Source organism: Camarhynchus parvulus, chromosome 2 (assembly GCF_901933205.1).
Source record: "Camarhynchus parvulus chromosome 2, STF_HiC, whole genome shotgun sequence".
In the NCBI taxonomy this organism is placed as follows: Eukaryota; Metazoa; Chordata; class Aves; order Passeriformes; family Thraupidae; genus Camarhynchus; species Camarhynchus parvulus.
The window spans coordinates 38,748,267-38,754,266 of record NC_044572.1 but is presented as its reverse complement, the minus strand read 5'-3'; the positions used below and the strand labels follow the sequence as shown (position 1 = coordinate 38,754,266).

Sequence of the window (6,000 nt, the reverse complement as noted above, 5' to 3'; positions counted from 1 at the left end):
TAACTTCGTGTTTGCGCAGCGCCGCGACTGCCCTGGCTGCCCACTCCAGAGGCTGAGGCGCGGCACAGTTGTTAGCGGGGGCCGCTGCCTTCGGCCTCAGAGCGTGGGGAATCCTCCTTCTTTCCCGCGCCCGTGTCGCTCTGACAGGACGACCCGCGGTCACGGGATTTTAATACTCCAAGCAGAAAAGCGCCGCGGTCCCCGCGCGGCGGCACCCCCGGGGCCCGCAGCCGCTCGCCGCGGCCGCACCTCTCCGCCCGAGCCCCCGGGGCGAAGCGGTCACCGGCGGCGCCCCGGGGCCCGCCCTGCCGGGCACCGCCCGCGGGGCCGCGGCGCAGCCGGGGGGATCCTGGCTCCAGCGGCGCTACAAGTGGCCGCCGGGGGGCGGTTTCGACTCCGGCTCCGCCGCGGTTTCCCCTCCGCCCCGCGCCCGCCTACCGGCGACCCTCTCCGCGGCGCGGAGGGGCCGCGGGGCTCGTTGCGTAACGCGGCGCTGGGCTCCGCTCCGCCGCGCGTCGCTCGGGGCGGCGGGAGGTGCGGCGAGGCGGGTCGGGTGGCCGCGGCCGGAGGTGAGCGGTGGCGGCGGGGCGGGCGGGGCCGGGCCGGGCCGGGCCGGGCCGGGGGGCGCAGCGCGGCGCGGCGTGTGCGCGGCCCCGCGGGAGGCGGCGGCGCAGGCGGGGGAATCCAGGTCACGTCCGCAGCCAGACGGCGGCTGGCGGGAGGGACGTGGCGAGAGGCACCGCACCGCACCGCACCGCGCCCGGGAGGGCGGGCGGCGAGCGGCGCGGGGCAGGCGCTCCGCCGGTAAGTGCCGCGAGTCAGTCCCCGGGCTGCCGCTCGGCGGGCAGCGCGCCCGACCGCGGGCGTGGGCGAGCGGGGGGTGCCGGCTCCGCAGGTCGGCGTCCCGGGGCGCCCCCGGGGGAGCTGCGGGGCGAGCGCGGGGGAGCCGAGCCGCGCTCCCCGGCCGCTCACTATATTTAGCCGTCACCGGCGGGGGAGAGCGGCGGCAGCGGCGCGCAAACGCTGCCGGGGACGGAGCTCCGCTGGCCCGTCGGGGCGCCGCACGCCCGCCCGCAGCAGCAGCAGCATCCGGGGGTGGCGGGGGGCGAGCGGCGGCGCGGCCCGGCGGGGAGGGCAGGGAGGGAGGGAGCCGCGGCACCGCCGGTATTCATCACCGCGGGGGGAGCGGCGGCGTGCGCGGCTGCCGGCGCTTCCTGATTTATTTATGTTTGCAGCATAGGTGGTATTCCCCCGTTAAGAGTTTATCCATTGAAGTTTTCTGTTTGACTTTCTAAAGCGGCGGCGACAAGAACGACAGAAATCCGCGAAGTTAAAAAGCCAAATGCGTTATTTGTTAACTGGATATAGACGAGGAAGGCTTGTAGTGGGTGGATTGATCAGGCAGCGTACGAGTAAAAAGGAAAAGGTAAAGTTGTCAGCGAGGTGCCGGTAGGAAAGGAGGACCGCACCTGTTCTGGTGAGTGGTAGGAGCCCCATAGCCCCGTGGTGCCCCGAAACCGTGTTTACCCTCCTGTGATGCGGATGGAGGAAGGCGAAACGCAGGTTAAAAATGCTGTAAAAATACCAGGTCTGACCAGGAAGGCAAACGGGACATTTTTTTCTACAGTGTAAGCTGTGTTCCCTTTAGTATTTTAACACAAAATTCGTGCATTCTAACTGAGCCATCTGCTAGTTATAGTAACATATTTAGCGTTTATTTACAAAACTTAGTCTGTCGTAAATATATGCTTGCATAATTGATAGACTGGATATTTTTATAAAAAAAGGTTTGTTTTCCTTTTACAGTTCAGTACTACTTGTGCGTTGAGACAATTTTCTAGATTTTCTGGTTCCTGTTTTCCCTTCTGAATAAACATTTGAGAAGATAAACCAAAACAACAGAGCAAAGGGTTTGCTGTTTTACAAGAAATTTCTGTAATAACAAGGTAATTTTCAGGAGATTTTACCATAATCAATGTAGTTGCATTGCCTCACAGAGAGGCTTGACTTCTGTCCCTTACTTTGAACTCTAAATATCACAGCTATCTGAATGTATAGCCATTTTAAAGTGAAGAACCTGGAGGAAATCACTGGAAAGTATAGCCCTTCACTTTCTCATAGAACAGCTGTTTAAAGTGCAATAACAACAAAAGTTTTGTGAAACTGCATTTGCCTACTTCCTTCCTGACAAGGCTTTTTTTTCTTTTCTGCCAACTGGCATGAAATCACCCTTCATATTAGTCCCAGGACCCTTAAATTAGTCTCAGCCTTCTTCCAGTTTATTTGAATTGGTGACCTTTGGATGAGCTGGTGTGTTCCATTGTTACTTGCTAATGATGGAATAATCTAGTCCTGACGTACCAGTTGTGAAACCGAGGGCGCTGCTGCTGGATGGAAATTCAAATGTCTTATGGCTCCATGGTGGAAAAGGCAGGATTTAGCTGTGGTTTTCATCTGCTTTTAACTCTGTGGACTCTGATTTCCAGAACTGAAAGGGCTCAAACCAAAGTCTGTTAGAGTTGATGGAAAATCTGCCATTAATTTTTACTGATTTTGGATAAAGTCTTGTATGAGCTGGTGTTGAGCACATCATGGCTACTACAAATTGTTCAGTCCTTTTGAAATTCTTTGCATATCCAAGTCATTATGTAAAGTCAAATTTTTTGTGTCCTGTCTCTTTCTTTATGAGAATGTTCTTTTGCTTAGCAGAAAGTGGTGGTGTTTTTATTTGCTCTCTTACATGCTACAGCATTAATTTTATTATCTGATCATTTCCTATTATGTGAGGATGACGTGGGTGATTTTGGAAAAATTGAAAGTGCTTTTGCTGAAGGCTGCTTACACTGAAGACAGGTTTCTTCAGGTATTTTTCAAAGACCTTGCAGGAGTGGGACATCTTATGTCATAAGACATGCTTTCTCTGATGTCCATGTTGTATTTCCCTTGTCCAGTATATATGGTTGTTTGCTGTCTTTTGTGTTTTGTGGTTTTTTCCTTACAAATGTGAAGGGGAGAAAGTTGTTAGTGATAACAGGTACTGGTGTTCTGTGAAGAAGCTTGCAGAATAACACATACCTGTGGTAGGCATATATCCTCTCCTGGCTTCCCTGTTGTTGATGATGAGCAGGATTTTTCCTCTTGGCTATATGTAAAACCCCAGCCAAGAGAAAGTAGGGAGGAGAAGGACTGCTAAACTTAAATCATGGAAGTTTGTCAGAGTTAATTGTCTAGTGTAGCCTGTCTTGAAATTTGATTCCATTTGGAAGGGAGTCAAGGGATGAAACCTCAAAAAAACCCACCTGATTTGAGACAGAACGTCCTCCAGCAAGAATCTCATTTGCCACCGGAAGGGTGAGACCAGGAATTTTGGCTCCTTGGAAAAGGAAATTCTGGAGCTCATTATCTCTCCACCATCATATTCTGGTTTACTGGTTTGGGGTTTGCTTGTTACTTAAAGTTGAAGAAGGCAAAAGAGACATGCATGTGAAAGAAGCTCACGTAAATAGGCTGAGATGAGGGAAGGCAGGTGAAACACAATTACTGTGAGCCCTCATGCCTTGGATTTCCTCCTAGGACTTGGAAAGTGCTAATTTTCCCAGCCAAATTAATTTGCTCTTAAATGAGAGATGGCTGTTGTGGCAGAAAGCAGAGCTGTACTGCAAGGTGCAGGGTAGCAGTGCAGAGCTCCATCTTTTCTCCATCTTGTCCTTTTTCCTGTGGGATTTCCAAAACACATAAGAATCTGGCCTCTGGAGGAAGGGTGGAGATAGTGCTGGGGCATTCTCCAACTACCTGCAGGGGCTGAGGCAGCACATCCATGTCATGTGTTTGCAGAGATTATGGCCAGCATCTAAATGTGTGAATTCTCTGTCAGAAAGGATCAGAGGATCAATCAGGAAGGATTTTCCTAATATTTCCACAGTTCATCTTCATTCTCTTCTTTCCAAATATCAGAAATGGCTATGTGTGTAGTCCTAGATTCTCTCCTCCATGGCCCCATTTAAGTAAATAAATAAAGGCTGTTTGGTAACTTTTCAGGTGTATGACAGCAGAATTCTGCCAAGTCACCAAGGTGCTTTCCTTTTATCTGCTTAACTGAAGGAATCCCTCTGGGTGGGTGAGGAAGTCTTAGTCCAGGGAACTCCTTGGCTTAATTTATCCCATCAAAGGAGTTAGCAGAATAATTCACATGGCTACTAGTGTGGCAGTACTGCTGCTGGAGTTTTTTAAACTTTTCATTAATGGTGCAGTGGAGAAATAATCTCCCTTCTTGGGGATGAGCCAGGATTTTATGTATTGTACAGGGATAACTAAACAAACAATGCATGTGTTATGAGAACCTTCATCATTAAAATCAAGGGCAGACTATAAATTTCTGTGCAAAGATTAAACAATTGTATTCCTTCAATTCTGTGTTATTCCATCAGTTGTATGTGGTCGAAGAGGACATTCTGAATAAAGTAATTGAGTCTTGCATAAGTTGTTTCTCTCATTTAATTCACAACACGTGAATGAGATTGTTTCCACTATTCATCACAACTACTTAATTTAAATATGGTCATGGTAGGGGGACAATGCAAGTAAAAAGACTGGTTGGAAAAGTTGTCTGTTGTTAACCTTTTCAGTGTATGGTCACACCGCCTGTAAGCCTACAACTAGAGAGGAGTAAATTGAAAGCAAATAAAATGGTTTTTTTTGACATGCAAAAGATAACCTGAGTATTCAATTTTGAATGCCTTTGGTAATAAAAATTCTCATTTTACTCTAACCCATTTTAGCTTATTAGAAATTAAATATCCTGTGAAACTAGTGAACTAATAAAAGAATAAAGGATGAAACCACAGTTTAAAAAATACTTTATATCCTCACATGTCTTAAATATAGAGAAGCTGTAATAATTTTTACTGATGCACTAAAATACTCTTATGTTATAATTAGATTATAGGCATGAAAGCGGTGTGATCATTCTAGACTACAGAACTGTTCTGTGTCCTCTGGTGAACCTAACCCAATAAGTTAGGGTTCTGTTTTTCCATTGGAAGAAATAAAAGGACTGATTGTCAAGCTGCCTAACAGTAAGGTAGAAAACAGAGCAAGAATAACAATGTCTCATCAATTGTATTTAGAGTCAAACCAAGCATAAGTCTTTCTTCTTCTGGGTGGAGTGAAGTTGGTACATGTAGAACCAAATCACTTGTATGTTTGCATACACAATGATTGCTGTTTTATCTCGGGCAGAAGTTCATTCTGCTCACCTGCTAATTTTTTTTTTCCATTTTTGATGTTTGACTGTCTTGGATACTTCATGAGAGTTGGTTGGCATGAACTGCATGCCACAGGTACAGCACCAATGTTGCTTGACAGTAAGATGTGCTTTGCAACAGCTGTGGTGTAGGAAAATAAAGGAGCTCTTTGAAGAAAATTAGAAGTATCTGTCAACTACGTAAGTAGTTGGATCCTTGAACAATTGCTCACTATCTGATGTCTTAGTGACATGCATATGGATGAACCATTTTCAAAACATTCACAAGAAAAAATATACTCCTGTGGGTAAGAAGAGCTTTTTTCATCACCACTGCAAGTTGGCTTCCTTGAGTTGTGTGTCGTGTTTGCTGTCATTATCTACATCTGTACGAGGTTCTTGAACTGTGGCCTTTTCCTTTCTTACATTTTCATTTGTAGATCTTCACATCTTTCTTCCCGACTTGGTCTTGCACCTTGGCCCCCTTTAGTATCCTGTTATCTCCACACCTCCCACTTTTGACTTTGCATTGTTTCTCTTGATTCTGCTGTGCCAGGTCCTTGCTATGTGCTCCAGCCCAGCTGTATTTTGGCAGGTGTGGAGTGCTGCTGCTTCTTGGTTTCCTACCAGTGGAAAGAATGACCACTAATAAATTGAAGCTATTTCTTCTTTAGCATTGTTTTTTTCCTCTGACCTTTAGCACAAAATCATTCCTCGTTCATTTGCCTACCTTGCAACTTTTGACAGGTAGGATTGCC

General features: G+C 47.7%; 1 protein-coding gene across 2 annotated transcripts in view; it reads left to right on the top strand.

The window, feature by feature from the left end:
• The first annotated feature begins 470 nt into the window (after nt 1–470).
• The window catches only part of THRB (thyroid hormone receptor beta), a 154,916-nt gene continuing 149,386 nt past the window's right edge, over nt 471–6,000 (top strand). Inside the window, exon 1 of one of the 2 annotated variants that reach the window (XM_030971792.1) lies at nt 471–569. The gene's annotated coding sequence lies outside the window, so the exon portion shown is untranslated. The remainder of the gene's footprint in view (nt 570–6,000) is intronic. The other variant, XM_030971797.1, reaches the window with a different exon arrangement.